The following is a 20272-nucleotide window of genomic DNA, read 5'->3' as shown; positions in this document are numbered from 1 at the left end:
AAGGAGTTAAGTGAAAGAGAAAATTGGAACAGATTAGTCATCAGCGTTTATTTTTTATCCATAATAAGCTAAAGAGAGAATTTGGGTTGTGTAAGTCAATGGAAGTTCGCTGATTTCCCAGTATGATTGATTTAACAAGCAATCAACATAAGCAGCTTAAATATATTGCAAATAAATTGCAACATTGTATTTTCCTATATTTTCTCAGATGTGCCAAAGCAAGTACTCTTCATGTCAATTCTCTTATTTAAAAGCCTGACACACACACACACACACACACACACACACACACACACATCTGACACATGGTCTTTTGTTTCCTTTTATTGTAGTGTACCCTTGAACTGTACCCATTGTTTCTGGACTGTCATTTTCAAACTTTTTCTTTCTCTTTGTGAGGATAACAAGGAGGAATTCTGCTGGTTTTGATGAGAGATCTGTCTTTCTCTTTCATTAATCCTCTTTTCCAGTTTGACATTAATTACTTTAAAAAACCCAAACAAAAAAAAATACTTCACTACCAAAATAGTACTGTTTGCTTTAAAGCAAAAATATTGGGAAGAAAGTTATGTAATGTGTGAGGCTTGAGGAGGAAGGTGAGATGAGAAAGCAAGAGTAGAAGAGACAAGGTAGGACTGACAGCAATACCCAGGGCCAGGTATATGATGAGTCAGATCTAGAGAGAACCTGGAAGCAGGGTATAGAGGAAAAAACACAAGGTCCAGGCAGAGACCTGGCTCAATATGTTCCTGTGTCAGTCGAGGCAATTAATTAATTAATTAGTGTCTCTGAACATCCATCTCTATAAAATGAGAATTATATCCCCCTCAAAGGGATTTTACAAATATGTGAATATGCTGTAACTATAATTGCATTGAAGTCTTAAGATGGAGCTGAGATAGCAGCAGCAAATAGCAGGAACAGAGGAGGATTTGAGCACTTGGAGGGCCAGGACCCAGCAGTAGTTGGCCTGGGGTCTAAGCAGCTATGGCTAAGAGCAGGACTGTCTGGCCTGGAGGGCTGCAGGGAAAGGGTACATTCTCCAATAGGAGAGTGCGATGGAGAGTAATGACAGGCATCCATCCTATTGAAACTTTTGGATCTTCCATGTTTGGGCATGTGCTTGTCTCTGACTTTGTTTAAGGTTTGTCATCTTGTATCACTTGTTTTTGCCTAGAAGTGGAAGGCATTTCCTGAGCCTATCAGAGGGAGAAATGGATGTCACTAGAAAGTCTAAAGTGCCGTTGGGAGACCTAATTCCCAGGATTGAAGCCAAACAATATTCTCAAATATAACAGGGTTCTAACATGTGAATAGGAAAGGCTTCAAAGAAATCCTTTTCAGAACTTTTAAAGCTCAATCCACTGGGTTTGATATTTTAGCATCAGTTATAAGTGAAAAGAAAAATATATAGATAAACTTCTTCAGCACCTCTTTTTTAGAGAACCTCTTCTTCTCCCATTCCGTAACAATAAGCTGGGCCTGGCCAGCTCATGTTTCCTGAACCCTCTTAGTTTCCAGTCCAGGCTTGCCGGTCAGAGCACTGCACACTCCTGATCTCAATGGTTGCTATGGGGATGTGCATGTAACGCAAACTGGACGATTCAAAGTCCTCCAGGCTTCTGACTTCTATAATCCATATGGTTTTAGGATACCTGCAACCTTTTCGCTGTCACACAGAAAAAATCCTCTCTGAGTTGAAGCAAAGCAAAGGCAAGCAGAACCAAAGTCAAGGAGGTGAGAACAAAGTCCTGATTTCATTGTTTAAACTCTTGGATTCAGCAGGAGATGTATTATTTGGTCTTCTCACATATATTTTTCTGTCACTTGATTTTGAAAGTGTTCTGGCTTGTATAGTCCCATAGTGTTAAGCTCCAAACAATTCTCATTACATTATGTAATTTATAATTTAGCTGAGCAAAAATAAAAAATGTGTTTTTGTTAAAAATAATTTAATATTGTAGGCTGCATTATCATAGCCTCAGAAGTGTTTGCTATTGCTTTAGAAATAACAGGTCAGTATGTCCCATAAAGCCTATTAACATGAAAACTTTTCTCATATAGTTCTTTGTCTCTATCTTATTAATTAGATTAAATGCAATTGTTTAGGAAAGAAACAGTTTCTATAGTGGCTTCAAACAATAGCTCTCAGATGATCTTAAGAGATAAGCCATAGTAAATTAGGAAAATGTGCAGATGTCTTTTCTTGGATACATCTTTTGACAATTGAAAATTGTTTAAAATGTCAGCTATGCAGACAATATATTGTCTTATGTAACCTGAATAGCAGCTATACTGAAGAGCTAAACATTTCCAAATGCTATCATGTCTGTCTAAGAAGAGTAACAATAAAAATATTATTTGAAAATAATAAAATTGTTTTCTTATCTCAGAAAGACTTTGCAAAGGTCTTTGGTCATTATTCAGAGCTGTAACATTAACTCATTATTCAGAGCTGTAACATTAATATAAAAGAAAACTAATGGTCTTCTCAGAATATAAAACTATAATAAATTGTTAATTATACACTCATTATCTTCTCCTTGGTCATCATGATGATTAACTTTTAAAACTTGAGAGAATAAGCCCAATTAATTCATTTTTATTAGGGTTTGCTCTGGGTTAAAATGCTTCAATTTGTACTTGCTTTCATGGGAAACATGTTGAAATATCTAAGGTTTTAGGACAATATAATCACTTTAATTCCATATTAGTTATAAAATATTGAGCATAGCATAATTATGATATGTCAACAGGTAGAAAATGGGCCCTGTTTTTAATAATTTAATATTTTTTACATTATATTTTATTTTAGTTTTTGATTAGGTAATACTAAAATTAAATTAAATGAAAAATATAGTAAAATGTCTATGCCATTTTTTGCTCCATATGCCCAATATCTAGTCTATGTTCTTTCTCCCATCCCTCCCCTCACATAAGCAATTGCTTTGCTTACCTTCTTATATGTCCTCCTAGAATTTTTTATGCATATTCAAGAAAACACGTATATAGAACCTTAAAGTGCTGAAAGTGTAAAAGTAGATTATTTAACAAATGGTCCTGGGATGTTGGGTAGCTCTCCGAAAAAAATAAAATTGGATCCACATTGTACATTATACACTACAATAAATTCCAGATGCATCAAAAATTTATATGTAAAGAAAGATGCCATTAAAATACTAGATGAAAATTTATTTTTCAGTGGGATGGCTTTTTTTTTTTTTAAGACCAATTAGTTTATTTGATTAACCCTTTAACAGATAGTGCCAAAAAACGCAAATCAGGGAAGAAATAAAAAAAGAATCTCATCATGGAGGCTCCTGAAACTCAGTAAATCCTAGGCTTCTGTGTGGCCAGGAGGCAGTATGGACCTTGAGAGGAATAGTCTACGAGGGTGCCAAAAAGGACAGACAGACAAACTTGGCTCATAATTATTCTTAAATGTTCAGCACTGTGTTGTTACAGATTCAGTGGGATGGCTTTTTAAACTATGAATCAAAATCCAGAATCCATAAAAAAAAATTGTGAATTTGTATACATTCTTTATGACAAAAGCACCACATAATAAGTCAAAAGATAAATAGCAAAACTTGGAAAAATTTTGCAACCCACATCACAAGCAGAGCTAATCTGTTTTACAGAAAGTTCCCAGTGATCAACCCAAAAGATAAGAGGGTATAAGATATAAACAGATAGCTCACAAATAACAAAATACAAGTAATTTAAAAACAAATATAAATGTAGTAAACTTCACTGAAAATTAGAGACATACATATTAAAACTATACTGTTACCATTTTTCCTGTCATATTGGCAAAGTTTTGATTTTTATTATATCTATTGATAATGGGAAACAAGCATGCCTATTCATTGCTCATGGACTGTAAATGATATTAACTGCGTGTGAAAGGCAACTTGACAATATGTGTCAAAGTTACAAACGTACATTTCACTTTTTGAAACAGCAATTTTGTCAGAAATAAATTCTTGTCAGTATGAAATGATGGATATACAAATCCATAGCATGTATTGGTTAAATAAATTATACATCACCACAATGGAATGTTTTTCTTTTTTTTTCAGTTACAAAATGTAGTTTATTTTTTTCCTCTACATTTTGATGGAATAATGTCATTTAATGAGTTATTTCATAAATATCTGCCTCTAGCAAGGAACAATTTAGAAATAAAAGATAAAGGAAAATCTTAATATGTGTCACTAATCAAGAATGTACACATGTAGTCTGTTTTTGAGAAGAGCTGGTACAAATAGTTTGTTTCCTTAGGAAGACAGCAATCTAACCTAAATAAATGTAAATTACTACAGTATCATCAAACAAACTCCCTTGTGTTACAAACATTTTAGATGGACCCCCAAGGGTCCAAGGATTTGCTGTGCATGTCCAAATTTATTCTCTTTAAGTCCATTTAAACAGCAGTTATTGTTTTTTTAATTTCCCAATTTGCTTTGCACATATGCCTTTTGTGGTTAGCCTGTGGTGATTTAATCATTTTTGGGGAGACAAATGGGGTAAAAAGCAGGAAATATGTATAGCAGCTTTGTCTGGAATTCTGTTTAAAATAAGGATTATATTAGAGAAAAAGTAAAAAATGTTTTATTATTATTATTATAATCAGTAGGATGCTCTCCTAAAATTGTTTTCCTATCAAGTGCTTTGTATATGTATAATCATAAACTCACAGCACCCTAAACATCATCCACATAGAATAGCCACTTAAAGGTTCAATCTCTTTATACTTCCGCAAAACCATTTTTTGTTGAGATAATGAAAATTTAGTCAGACTTGTGGAATCTTGGCTGTTTATAGAACATCCAGAATTAATCTAAAAAATCATTTTTTTACCATATAGATATATGTTCAATAATTGCAGAAAAAGTCAAGTTTTTACTTAAAAATAAAATAAATTTTAATAATATTAAATATAAACAATGCTGATATGTAATCTCTTAGCCAATATACAGTAATGGTTTTAAATAGATTTTAGTGTCTTAAGAAGATTTAACAAATTCAGTAATTTACACAATGGTCAGAAATTCATAGAAATTGAAATGTGTCCTTAGAAGGAGGAATGATTATTAGGAAATAATACTTCCTTATTTCCTTAGCTCAGGTGATTTCTCCAGGTCACAGTTCCTGATGTTATATCTATCCTGGCTTCAAAATCTTTTGTTCTGCTTTGCATTCCCTCTCCTTTCCTTTCCCCATCCACGCCAATGTCCTCCCCTATTCTGTCTGACAAACTAATCCCGCTGTTAGCTACTTGACAATAATTGTGACGAGCAATAAAGAGCTCCTCTTAGTTTCAATATTATAAAAATATTTAAAATAAATGTTGTTGATGCCTATTTGTGTTCTTTGTTGTATTGAATCTTATTCTACTTTTTAATTTTTCAATTAGAGTTAACATTCAACATTTAATATTAGTTTCAAGTGTACAGCATAGTGGTTAGACATTTATATAATTTACAAAGTAATCCTCCCAATTAGTATAGTACCCATCTAGCACTATACATAGTTATTACAATACTATTCACTATATCCAATGGAATATTTTTCATTTGTTAAACAAGCAAACAAAACAAATAAACAAACAAGTGCTCTATGCACTGAAAGATTTCTAAGACATAAGGTTAAATGAAAAATTAAGGTCCAGGAAAGTATAATATGTTATGATTTGTGTAAATTTGGAAAATGAATATATACATGATATATATATATATATATATAATATAATATACATATACATATATAATATATATGTAAACATTCATTCCATAAAATAATTGTTACTGGGAAGGGGATAGTTGGGAACTGGGCAGATGAAGACTGTCTTAGACAGAAGGAGTCTTCACTGTATATCTTTTTAAACTTTATAATTTTTGACCATGTGAATTATCTTTTATATATTTAAAAATATGAATTAAATGCAGCACTGATAAAAATTCTAAAGAAGAAATAGAGGTACTACTATAGATTGAATTTTAAAAATTGCCTTTTTTTTCATTCAAAATGTATCTACGTATTCCATTTTCTGCTCTCCACCATCAGAATGTGAGAACAGGTTTTCTTTTCTTTTTCTTTTTTTTTAAATTTATTGGGGTGACAATTGTTAGTAAAATTACATAGATTTCAGGTGTACAATTCTGTATTACATCATCTATAAATCCTATTGTGTGAGAACGGGTTTTCATAATGAAAGGTATCCAATTGATTTTTTGTTCTAAATGTTGTTCTAAATTATTGATATCCCAAAAGTTGCATAGTACATATAACAATTGCAAGTGCAGTTTATTTTCACGTAGAGTGACATTTATATTGATGCTATCTTTTATTTCACACTTGTTTTTAATATTTCTGGAACAGGTTCCAATAATTAAGATAAATGTGGTAATTAAGGGTCTACTAAAGATGAATCATCATCTATAAATGTTGTGTGGATTTTGATCACTCTAATATCTGCCACTGCTGTTAAAACAATTAATTCTCATTTTATCAAATATTCTTGTAGACTTATTTTCTTTAAATCCTCACATTAGAAAGTTGTTTTCCTCTCTAAGTACCACAAAATGCTACCCATATGAGATGAAAATTTTGCATTTCAAGGTTAGGGTAACATTATTCATTGAATAATAGTGACACCTGCAATTCTTAGCATCACAGAAAATGGTAATGGTCTCAGCTTCAGGCTGCAAAAATGGCCGCTGAACACATCTTTCACCAAATCAGGACTCTTCTGCTACCGCTTTGCAGATTGCTTCAATTATTTGTGCTCTTCAGTCTACCCTGTTCCTGGAGTTATTTTCATTTCCTCCAGTAGTTATTATCTTAATATTATAAACATGTTAAAGACTGTCATAGTACCGTCTTCCTTTTTTGCTCTCTTTTGTAGAGAAAGTCTCCTGAGAGAACTCTCTGGGGTAACTGGATTTTTCTATATCTGGCTCAAGCTTTATTGGAATTATGTTGATCTATGAGGTCATGTTGTACTAAGTAGAGGCTTCTTAGCATACCTTGATTTATCTAACTTGCCAGTTAAACTGGTGCTCTACATTCCCTCTGCAAAACATAGCCATGTTCAGAGCGAGCTGAATGCAGATGACTCAGGATTGCTTTCTCACGTACTCTGTCCCTCCTGGGGACAGTTGCATACTTACCATAAGTCAGGGAGCTTGTCTCCAAAAGCTTTTATTACTTTTTAATGATTCAGCTCCTTACAACGACTGGTTTTGATTAACTGACCAGTTACAAATGCTGATGTGTCAGATAAGAGGATTTCTACTGAAATTGAACTTTAATGGCTGTCCTTTTCATCCTTCCATGTGGACCTAAGTTTTTTGAGGTAGGTAGAAAGTTGTTTTTGGTAGAATGTAATATAGTGTTATGATTCAGGAAAGTGATTAAAAAGATTTAGAGAAATAAGGGCAGGAGAAATGGGAGTGGGAGCAAAATGAGAAAACTGTGTATCTACAGGTCAACTATTTCCTATTTCTAGTGGAAGAAATCCATTTTCAAGCCACAAGTTAACATCCCTCCACTTTCCCCATGATTTCCTTTAATAAGAGACAAAAACTTTTATGCTAATATTAAGGATAATTCAAATAGAAATAACTGGACACACTAGCCATTTCTATTTTAGAGTGAATGAGTTTTTAGGCTTTGTGTAAATGACTGAGACTGATGGGGACACAGATAAGAAACAAAAAGAAAAGCACAAACACCAGGCTGGATCAGGGCAGGACAGGATGTACCTTCTTAACCTAGTATTAGATGAGGACAATATATTTGACTATTGGATAAACCTATTATTTTCAAGTTGTTCATGTAATCAATGTCATATTGTTGATCTGAGCAACTGAAATCTTATTCATGTTGTGCTATCTACCCATTTTGCTGAACTGCTATTACCCTGACATTTTAGTATTAACTATATTTGAGTAAGTCTATTCATCATGTCATTTTATTTTACTTTTGTTTTGGTTGTAGCAAATGGAGCCAATGAAATTTATCTTTACTTGTAATCTAGCATGCTTGAAAAAGTCTTTAAGACCTAAATGGATACAACATAACCTAAGCGCTATCAAATTATATGGTTTGAATTACTATGAGATCATGAAATCATTTTCCTTTTTCTTAGGTTTCTGGAAAAAATATGCTTTTTATTTAATGAATTAAGAAATTCAGAGAGAAACAAAGCAGCTTTGGCACCTTATCATAGTCATAATTTGAGATCATATTATAATGTCATAATTTTGATACTTTTGCTTAAAATTGAGGGGCGCTATGTAAACTTGTGTGCTTGTAAGAGTAATAATCTTTCAAAATGAAATTCAAATTGTTATAAACAGTTTACTGTATTTAGTTTGCTTTTAGATATAAAGATACTTGAAAAATCTTATTTCTTAACTTTGTAAAATTAGGAGATTACTTATAGGAACTCTAGAAGCCAGTTGGTCACAGGAGCTGTTGGGGAAAGGGGAAGGCATGATTTTCCAGGCAGAAGAATATTGCTTTTTGAGGTGTCTAACAGCTGTCCTATTGCTAGAGGGAGAAAAAAGCAATTAGAGCAGCAGGGGACATACTTACCTATAAAAGGGAAATATGATTACATTGATCTTTGAATTTATTTTCAAATGTTTAAAAAAGGAAGCTTTATGCTTGCAGTTATTCTTCTGTTTACTCAGATGAATGATAAAAACCTCAGATTTTGTATTTTTGGTTTGTAGGATTAAAGTGGTCTGATTAAAATACACTGACAATTTAAAATTATGTTTTCTATAGTGGTATAGTTAAAGAAAACATACTGTGTTTTTGTTTGACTTTAAGTATGATAAAATATTTGTCTGGAAGAAAAATATGTTTAATTGTGTTTGTGCGTGTGCTCACGTGTTTGTGTGTTGATATCCTAAAGGCTTCTTTTTCCATTCATCTCCTTAAAATCCAAATCAACTCTCTCTCATGTCCTTTGTATTTCAGTGTGGAAGAGAAGAAAATCCTCTGAAAGTTGTTTACAATTAGCATAAAAAAAAGCAACCTAAGACTATAATTTAGTATCAATGTGTCTGAGTCCACTGATTTGATTGATAATGCTTTCCATTAAAGGGGATTACAAAAACAAATGTAATCATTCCCATTTCTTTGGGACTCTGAGTTCAACTTATATTTTTGAGGGCAGCAAATACTGCAAAATTTGACTATTTACTGACATTATCCTTGATAGAAATACAGAAAAATACTTTTATGTGAAAGCCTTGCCAGAGAGAAAAGTAAATTGTGCAAAAGCTTTTATTTGTCTTTATATAAAATTAACTTTTACTAAGTAACTCTTGTTAAGGCAAGTCCCAAAATACATAGTACCTCGTCATGTTTAAGTATTTTGCAATTGCAGGGACTCAAATTCTCATTAAATGAATAAACATTATAAAGAAAAAAGAAAATGTAGGGAAAAAGGAAAATAGGAGAGAATTTGCTGAGCTTATTATGTCTGTGTTCTAGTGAGTCTCTGGAGAGATCCCAAGGAGAGAACTGGTGCTAGGCTCATCGTATGTTGAAAACTACGGGTTTTTATTGAAGAACATAACATTAAATACGAATAAAGGGCTGGACTATAGGTTTGGATGGAAACAATTACAGTAAAGTGTGAATCTTCTACATGTTAATATTAAAATGAAATTCGTTTTTAATTGGAGCTCTCTACAAGCTATATTTTTTCAATCTGATGAAATATTATAAAATTTTTAATAAAGGAATACATGCCTGACTTAAACTAAGATATTTTTGAACAAGATGACTAGAGAAAGAGAGCTTGCCTTACTAAATGAGAGTATGCTATAATTTACTGTATTTGAATCAATGTGGCATTGGCATCAGAACATACCAAGGGAAAATAATCCAAAATCTGAAAATAGATCTTGGTAAAGAAGAAAATTGAACATATGGACACGGTGATATTTTAAATCATTGGGACAATGATGATTTTGCAACATATGGTGCTAGCCCAATTGGCTACTCACCAGGAAGTAAATGAAATTGTACCAATACCTCAAACCATATAGACAAATTTTGGATGGATTAAAAATTAAATTTAACAAAAACATAATAACAAACATATACAGAAACTTTAGAAGACCATGAGTATAAACGGAGGGGAAAGAGAGCTTTTATTTTTTAAAATGTGAATGGAAAAAACAATATATTTGGAAAAAAATATCTGCATGCAGAACACAGACAGAAGATTAATACACAAAGTGTTCTTACAAATCAACGAGAGTGATAATCCAAGAGACAAATGGGCAAAGGATAAAAGTAGGGAAATCATAGAATAAGTAATCTGAAAAAGTTCAAACTCCTTATAGGTAGGCAAAAGCAAATTAAACTAACATCTATATATCTCTCAGACTGACCAAAATTAAAAAAGAAGGAAAACACTAGTTTCTGTCCAGGAATGAAGGGGTGAGGGCATTTTTAGATGTTACTAATAAAAATGTAAATGATTGCATCCCTTTTGGAAGTAATGCGGTAATGTCTATTGAAAGAAATAAATGTATAGTTCATTTTAACCTAGCAGTCCCTCTCAGGAATCTAGCCAGTAGAAGTAATAGCACCCAAGACTGCATATAGAATATTGGTTGTAACATTTCTCATAGTGGCAAAGAGCTGGAAACAAAGTGAATGCTCATCACAACACATATATACCATGGACTATTTTATAGTCATTAAAAATATTGTATTAGAACCACAGTAGGAAACTTGGAAGGACTTCCGTGAGGTGTTGGTGAGTGAGAAAAGCAGGATGCTGATGATGTTGCATAATATATGAATTTTGAAATATAGGTAAGAACCTCACACTATAAATATGTGCATTTTGTAAATACTTATAATTTTATAATCTAACAAAGTTTGTCACCTGATTTTCCTGGGTAGTGATGATATGGGTAGAGGGGAGGAACAGAGAGGAGAAGAGTAACATCTTCATCTTCTGTTGTGTAACAAATTAACACAAATTTAGAGGCTTAAAACAAAATATACCTATTTCCTCACAGTCTTTATGGGTCAGGAGGAGTCAGACCTGCTAAGCTGAGCTCAGCATCATGTAAAACTGTAATCAAGGTCTTGGCTAGACTGAATTCCTTTCTGGAGCCCATAATATTTTTCTAAGTTCTCACTGTTATTGGCAAAGTTCATTTCCTTGCATGATTCAGGGCCTTGGATTCTCACTGGCTATTGGCTGGAGGTCACCTTAATGTCCTAGAGGCTACCTGGAATTTTCTTGTCAGGTGTTCTTTTCCATAGGCAGTTCACAACATGGATGTTTGCTTTTACAAGGCCAGTAGGAGGGTCCCCTGTTGCTAAATCAGCTAAGATAGAGTCATGAAATGGAATATAATCATAAGCGTGACATCTCATTCCATCACTTTTGCTATGTGAGTGCTGACAATTACTTTCGCGAATTCATCTTAGGAAAAGTACCACATACTTCACTGCTGAATATCACTATGGTCACCTTGAAGTACTCCGCTTGGGAAGCTATGCACTGATGCGAGCACCTAGTCCACCATTCAAAGCAATTTTGGAACTTTTTCTGGAATGGCCATCAGAGCTGTCATTCGTTCTATTACGCTTGATGTCCTGAATGTCATCAAAATGTCTTTCTTTCAATATTTCCTTTATCTTTGAGTAAAGAAAGAAGTCATTGGGGGCCAGATTAGGTGAGTGGGGAGGGTGTTCCAATACAGTTATTTGTTTACTGGCTAAACACTCCCTCACAGTGCTGTGTGCTGTGTGAGCTGGTGTGTTGTTGTGATGCAAGAGCCATGAACTGTTGGTGAAAGTTCAGGTCGTCTAACTTTTTCACTCAGCCTTTTCAGCACTTCCAAATAGTAAACTTGGTTAACTGTTTGTCCGGTTGGTACAAATTCATAATGAATAATCCTTCTGATATCAAAAAAAGTTAGCAATATCATTGCAACAAGTTTGGGAACTTAATTGTCAGACCTTATATTTTTTTGGTTGGAAGAAAGTCATAGGTCCCACCAACACCCAAGGGCAGGTGATTAGATTACTACAAGGACATGGATCACTAAGGGTCAATATGACAGTGTGTCTGTCATAGAGAGCCAAGGAAACAATGAAAAGAAATAATAGTTCATAAAGACTAAAAAACTAACTGAAAACAAAAACTATTAAAATGATCACACTACATAAAATTACATGTATATAATAGATCATTTTAAATAACAAAGACGTTAAAAAAAGAGAAGATGACAGTCATGTGTCAGATCTTTAGTATCATGCATTTCCTTGGGTTCTTTGCACACCATTAATACAACGTACAGTAACTTGTACTTCTTTGGGTTCTTCATGAAGGATGTGCCCTGTTGATTTCTTCCATATTTCATCCATTCTAACATGCTCTCAATCGTCAGAAGCCCATTATTTTATGTATTACGATGAAACAAAAAGCAATGCTCATTAAACTAGGCTTTTCTAGCGCTATCAATTATGAGACATATGTCAATTTCAAAGATATATTCATCTTAGATTTGTGGAAAATTACTTGGGGACATTTTCTCCTTGAGAAAGTTCTCCTTAGCTTCCTGCTGGAGTCCCTTAGAGCCCAATGGGTTACCTCCTTCCTCTCAGATACTGCTGCCTGAGAGCCATTGCTTGACTTCTAGTTCCATAAAATATAAATTAGGAATAATAATAATAATCAGATTTAGGTCAAGCAAGGATGAGTAAGAAACTTTCTAAGAGCAAACTCTTCTGAAGTCATTCAATGGTTCTGGGACACTAGCGTTCCATTTCTATACCAACTCTCTAAGTGTATAATTTTCTTTTTTTTTTTTATAGGAAGAAGCACTGTTAATATGAAAATAGTATAACAAAAATTTGAATTAAGTTTTAATTGTCAACAGCAGATATCTGGAAAAATTTTTAGCTAAGCACAGAAAACAGATGTAATTATAATATTGTGTGTGAACAATGTTTTTCCTTAGATAAAATGAATGCTAATCAATCATGAAAAGCAATTTAAATGAACAATCTCTTAAAGCAAACTTGAGGCACTGAAAGTGACTCAGTAATTTGCTTGAAAGAGATTTTATTTTAAAAAATGAAGGCAATTTGCTTTTTTCTTTGGACTGTTTTTGCTCAAAGGCTTCTGTATATAAGGGTATATTTTTCTTATGAGACATACAGGTTGTTGCTAAATTTTTATGTGATATCTATAGAATTCTCCAGAATGAAGTCTGTAATCTTTCTTTTTTCATACTAGTACAAGGATTAATATTACAAACTCTAAAATTAATTTAATACTCGTATATTCAATAGGTGTCAGAAATAATTTTAGTTTTCCAAAGAAACAGACTAAATTGCCCCCTTTAAAAAATTAAGGATAGCATTATATTTATGTATGCTTAGGCTTTTAAAAAATTTCGGTATGTTTTGCTTTCATTAAATATTTTGTAGAACTTAAAGTTTTTCTCAAACCTTCCTCTGAAATTGAATTTCAGTGCTATTCTAGTTTTCATGAATCAAGGCGTTAAATAGAATGCTAGGAATTTGTTTACATTTCCTGTTTCAAAGTGACCTGAGGCTATCTGGTGTTGCAGTTTGTTTTTTGCTTCAGAAATCAGTGAGACGCTTCAGACATAGCTTTACACTAGAGTCTAATTTTCAGTGACATGCCTTCCATATGCTGTAGGGCAGTCTGTGGATGCCCTACAGATTTCAAAGGCAGTGGTGAGCCGTAGGTGAGCAGAATCATCTACCCACTCATGCTTTGTCATAAGAGTTAACTTCTTTCTCTTTGCCTTTATTTCTGATCTTGCACATTGCTGAATTTGATCCTTGTAAATCTTCCTAATTCCCTGTCGCCTGTTCTGTTTTTCTCACACACAGGCAACAATAGATGCCAGTGCTGTAGCACATATTGATGTATGTGAAGAATGGTGTCTTTATTAGGAAACATAAATGACTGGGTTTCTTTTTGTCTGAACTTGAAGTACATGATGGCTTGGTCTTTCAGCCCTGGGCTGCTTAAAATTACACTTTGGCTTTATGATATTGGCAAGTTAAAAACAATGTAAACTTAGCTCACATTTTCATGTTTTTCTGTTACTAAGTCTGTTCTTACATGAAAACTGAAAGATTTAGCTTCTCCGAGAACTAGTGAGATGGCCTTGTATCCATGCATCCAACCAGCCAGCCAACCATTATTTCCCCACCTGTATCCTGCTTCTTAAAACAGAGATTTCTTCTCATGGTAGTGTTTCTGCCCTTAGGCAGGTGCCCCATATTCAATCTCACCTGTCAAAAGTCCAGAGGAGGAAACAGATATTTGGAAGAAATAGTCAAAGAGAGTCAAGCTATCTACCTAATTCTCCAATCTCTATACCTGCATCACGTAAGTACAAGAACACCTTGTACTCCAGAAGGACTACCTCACCTTGCCTCCTTTCCATGGTGTTTCATAAGATCCTGTCTTAACTCTAGTTGCTATAACAAAATACCACTGACTGGGTGTGTGGCTTAAACTACATAAATTTACTTCTCACAGTTCTGGTGGTTGGAAGTCTGAGACCAGGGAACTGTATGGTCAGTTTCTGGTGAGGACTCTTCCTGGCTTGCAGACAGCCATCTTCTCGCTGTGTCCTCACATGGTGGAGAGAGGAAGCTCTGATGTCTCTCTGTCATTTGATAAGGGCATTAATTCCATCATGGAGGATTCATTTCATGACCTCATTTAAAACTAATTACCTCCTAAAGGTTCCATTTTCTAATGTCATTACAGAGTTAGCGCTTCAACATATAAATTTGGGAGGAACACAAATATTCAGTCTATAACACATTTAAAGATTATTTATATATATATATATATATATATATATATATATATATATATATATATATGTGTGTGTGTGTCGCGTCCCACACTACGAGGGTTGTGGGGAGGGAGAAGGGCGGCACAGGGTTAAGAAAAGACAGTAGCCATGAATATAGAATACGAACCACGGAGCCAAGGGGAACAGTCTCAGGGACTGAACCCCTAATCGGCCAAAGCGTAGTTTTTATTGGTAAACGTCTAAAGAGGTAAAAGATTGTTAATCTCAAGATCTGTACATTAGTAGCCTGCTGGCTGTTTCTCCAAAAGTTCCCATTGTATTCCAGCCTGAACTTTGCCTTCACACACACACATCTCAAGGAATCCATTGAAGGGGAGGGACCACCGATATAATTCCATCGGGTCTCAGTTTGCTGAGACTTCCCCTCAAAGGAGCTTTTGGGGTATCTCTCCATCGGGCCTCTGTTTGCTGAGGCACTCCCTTGTGAAATCCTGGGACGAGTGCGGGTGAACAAGACAACTGTAAGGCAACATATATATATATATATATATTTTTTTTTTTTTTATTTTTTTATTTTTTTTATTTTTTATTTTTTTGATGGCAGAACACAACATAATGACACTAAGTTAGATGAGATAGATGAAAGCATAGCTCTTTGTTATTTCGGCTCCAAACAAGAGAAGGCTGTCACTCAGGACCACACAGGGGGTTGCACCCAGGGATAGGGTAACAGCAAGCTGGAGCTGTAGGAGGCAGCTGATATATGGCAAGCAGGGTGAGTTTAGCTAGGTTTAACGGGCTCCCTGTGGATTGGCTAATTTGAATAATATTGTGGGCTCTAAGGCATTAGAGATTGTCTCTAGATAGTTGGTACCTGGCCCAAATTAGGATAGGTGCTTGTGGTCCAGAGTGTGAGAGTCCGATAAAGGAAGTGGTTGGAGCGTGGTCTTAGTCAGCTTCTGAAGAAGGGAAGCTGACCATCCTCTAGGCAGGGCCTTAAAACTGGGTCAAGCCGGCATAAAAAAGCATGTTATACAGGGTTGCCAGAAACATGATTTCGTATTATTATTTAAGTTTTCATTCAGGGGTAGTATGAAGGCTGGTATAAGGGAAAGGTTTCTGCATCTTTTAAAAAAATGCTATTGAAAATAGTGTTCATTGGTATCCATGATACCAATATGAGGACTCAGCTCATAAATTCCTCTTAGCATGTTGTATTATTGATAACTGTTTCCCAGTGCTGTGACTTCTGGTTTTCTCTTTTGAGCACAGACCTTTTCAATACACAGCTACAGTCACGATCAGAAGCCCTCATCTGTACCTTGAGCATGCCCAGTGACAAGCATCAGGCTTATTATTATTATTTTAAATCAGGAAACCTAACATTAAATTTCATGATGGGTGATACTAACTAGGTATTTATCTTTTTTGAACTTTACCGTAAAATGGGGATAAAACCTGTCCTATCATCTACAGGGTTTGTATAAGTTTCAAGTGAGATGATTATATAGAGAGTGTGAAACAGTGTTTCATTCAATAATAATGCAATTCAAATAAACCAGGCTGCAGCTTCTGGATAAAAATAAAATAATTGGTACTAACATCTAAATAAAGAGGGCTTTTTAAGCTACAGCCTGCACATGCAAGACCCACCCTTACTTAACTCCTGAGGCTCTCCAGGTTCTTTACCTATCTTCTGAAGATGTCTCACAGGTGTTCAGGGCCCCTCACTAATATGCATCTCTTCTATGCACTAGGAGTCCAGTTGCTGGTGACAGCCCTGAGGCCCAGCATTTAACCGTAGTCTGTGGAAGGAAGAACAGGTAAAACGTTACCTGCTTCAATTTGGGGTTGTTTTCTCTCCTAAGCCTGAAACAAGATTCCTTACTTCTTGTGCCCAGAATGCCCCTTAGGCTTTCCTAGAGAAGTATACTAGGTCTGTCTGTTCCCAAACGTCTCTTTCCACACAGTGTCTATACTAGTCCATTGGTTTGGGCAAGATAGATGGTCACAATGCTGTCACCTCCATCCTCTTTTCTTCCTCTCACTAGATTCCCAGCTCAGCGCAAGCAGTGCTTCCATATTCTTCTTTTCCTCCTTCTTCCTAGACTCCAAAGCTTTTAATGGATGCCAATTCATGCGCAAAGATAATGCCAGAGTTTCAGTCTAACAATTTCTTCAAATAGTTCTTGTGGATTCAAGTACAACACCTTATCATCATAATAATGATTTTGTTCAGAAGCATTTATTGTAAGTTAAATCAATCCTTTTTTTTTTGGTTGTTGTTGTTCTAACTGAGCTCCATACCCACCCACAGACTCTGCTATTACTAAAACGCTTCCTTCCACTGAGTATTGCTGTTTTAGGCTACATCTTTGCATGCATCCTTGTATTGGTCTATTTCTTGTTTTGACCCTAGTTTTTTTCTCATTTGGGCTATCCTTCCATCTGGCTTCACCAGACTCGCAGAATCCCTAATTTCTGGGTCATCGTTGGCTTCTATCAAATCCAGCTCAGCCTTCTAAGACCCCAGCCCAGCTCAATGCTTTTGCTTCCTACTCACCATGGAGGATACAATGGATGGCTTGGACATAGGATGCTCTGAACTGATTTCTAAAAATAATATATGTCCATTTCTATCATTTCTGTGTAGGCCCCGTATAAAGAACATTTGTTTTTTCTCACATTGTGGAAAATTGCTTGTGTTGATAAAAACTTACTTCAAGATAGTTTATCTTATTCATTTGGGAAACCATTACTGTATAGTTTTATTTTTTTTCTTGTGTTTAGCTGCTCTGTGACCTAAAGAGAGAGAGCAGTGGTGCTCAACACTGGAGCACATTTTAAATCACCACAAGTGGTTTTAAATGAATGCTTCATTCCAGAACAGTTGAAAAAGAATCTCTATAGGTGGATTCAAGACATGGGCATTTAAAAAAATCTCTCTATGTGTTTCTAATATGTAGTTAGTATTCGGAGTTACCCAAAATGTAGTTACCACTGGGATTAGAAAGTTTCAAAGCAATCACCTGCTTTCTAATTTTATGTCTTTTTGTTTTTTTTATAATTTATTTTTTAAATTTATTGGGGTGACAATTGTTAGTAAAATTACATAGATTTCAGGTGTACAATTCTGTATTACATCATCTATAAATCCCATTGTGTGTTCACCACCCAGAGTCAGTTCTCCTTCCATCACCATATATTTCATGCTTTTTAATTTTAAATAGTTCTATCTCATCATTAATAGTCTCCTTCCCCTGCTCCCAATCTATTCTTTTTGAAAATAAAAGTATTTAAAACATACTTACCCCTCAATTCTTGTCTAAGATAGGGCATTTGCATATCTGGAAATGGGTTAACCAGTCTATAATACCTAATCATTTATAAATGAAACCATTAATTAGATTTTCAAATCTTATCCTCCAAAGTCATGAAAATGTGCAATTCTCTCCTGAAGCTATTTCCATTTTTAAGTAAATGCATTATAAATTAGCAAACCAAAGGAATATGCATTAACTGTAATTCACATCCTATAAATTTCAGACTAAAGCAGAAACCTCATTTTTTTTTTTTTTTAGGATGTTGCTATATACTTCTTGTCTAGCACCCTGTACTTACTTATGTAGAAATTAAATGCTTTGATATCCTCAGGAATCTTACAAATGTTGGGAAAAGCAGCAAACATCTTGCTGTATTCACACAAAAATCAAGCATTAAAAATTCCTGTTGGAGATCAAAAAGTATCCCAACACACTCAAAGGGAGAGAAAAGCAATGGATTATTTGTAGAATGATAATCAAAAATGGAAAGAAAAGTTGTTTTAAATGGTTGAAAATACTAGGTGGGTAGACACAATGACAAAATATACATAGTTTTTAAAAAATGTTTCCTCCTGATATTTTCCCTTTAGAGAGTGTGATAGGGAGGAAAGTAAGAAAGGATTGGAATCTCTGGCATTTGTGTTTCCGAAAAGCTCAACCCCACTGAGCAGATTATATTAGGTGTTCTATCAAAAACATTCACTACAAAAAGTGATTCTTCTACACTTAAAGCAAGATTGGGGGTGGTGGAACTCAACTAGAGACAGCCAAATATACTCCCAGGTTTCAAGGAGCTGGTGGATTTGAGGTCACAGAGAGATGATGTGTACCCCTGCTTCTGAACTAGAATCCTGAAGAGGTGAAAAGATATGACAAGTTTGTAGAACCCAAGATAGGAAGAGATCTGCCCCCAATTTTTAGTCATAGAGTCTTGAAATACGGCAAAGCTTCAGAGAGGGAATGGCTATTTGATGCCCCTGGGCAGAAGAGGCACAGAGAGCCCTGTGGAGATGATTCCTGGATCACTAAGTGCTATGGATTGAATGTTTCTATCCCATCCAAATTCCTATGTTGAGACCTAACCCCCAATTTGATAGCATTTGGAGGTGTGGCCTTAGGGAATTGATTGGATCATGAAGGTGGAGCCCTCATGCATGGGACTAGTACCCTTATAAAGGTAAGTTTTAGGAAAGTAAAGAAAATTGTAGTTTTGTGTATGTAAATATGTGGAATTGAATTCTTAAGGAATCTCAGAATTATGTGTGTTTATTACCATTCATGCTCTTTTAATGGCATTAAAAAAATCGCGTCCCATTCTAGCCTCTATTTCCTGTTTTAAGAGCTTTGAAAAATTTATTTAACCATTTTCAAATCCTTGGCCTTACTATTTATTCTGATTCATCATGACCCTATTTGGATGAGAGATGATAATAGAAAACAACTTTGTCACTAGAGGGTGGTGACATCTTACAATATTTTTGACAGAATAATTTCCCACATAATCTTGATAAATTTGTAGGTGCTGTGATCAAAACTAAAATATTGTACAGAAAAATGGATTTCAATCAGATGTTTAAAACAATAAACAAAGGTTGAATGATTATTTGAGAAACTAAAAATCAAATAATTAAAGTTCATATTAATATAGAAATAGTTGTTCTTTTAATAGTTATATTCTCAGAGACACAAAGAGACTCGTTGAATTACTGTTTGTTAAATAAATAAATACATACATACTTTTTTATTATTAACCTCTTATTTATTTTATGGGATTCTGCACTTGGCTTAATTCCCATTAAATCCCTAGCAAAACTTTTTTTGGTGAAAGCCCAGTGGTATGAAATTCTCTTAAACTTGCATATATAGTAGCTCTAACATATCCTAAGGACATGTTTTTATTTATTTATTTATTATTATTTTATTAGTTTCAGGTGCACAAGACAAAGCAAAACTTAGACGTTTATCATTTATACTAAGGATATGTTTTAATAAAAGGAACAAAACTATTTTTCACAGCAGGTGATTTTACAGTGAAAAAACACAGCGTATTTCCCAATGTCAAAAACCTCTCTGAAAATGAGTTTT

The 20272-nt window shown here is 34.4% G+C and overlaps 1 protein-coding gene across 1 annotated transcript in view; it reads left to right on the top strand.

Annotated features, from left to right (window-relative positions):
• The first annotated feature begins 1676 nt into the window (after window positions 1-1676).
• Window positions 1677-20272, top strand: part of PDE1A (phosphodiesterase 1A) — a 403166-nt gene continuing 384570 nt past the window's right edge. Inside the window, exon 1 of the mRNA XM_074338956.2 lies at window positions 1677-1737. The gene's annotated coding sequence lies outside the window, so the exon portion shown is untranslated. The remainder of the gene's footprint in view (window positions 1738-20272) is intronic.

The sequence above is a fragment of the Rhinolophus sinicus genome, chromosome 17 (genome assembly GCF_057876585.1).
Source record: "Rhinolophus sinicus isolate RSI-liver-muscle chromosome 17, RSI-T2T, whole genome shotgun sequence".
Classification (NCBI taxonomy): domain Eukaryota; kingdom Metazoa; phylum Chordata; class Mammalia; order Chiroptera; family Rhinolophidae; genus Rhinolophus; species Rhinolophus sinicus.
The sequence above is the reverse complement of the archived record's forward strand: the minus strand, read 5'-3'. Positions and strand labels throughout refer to the sequence as shown.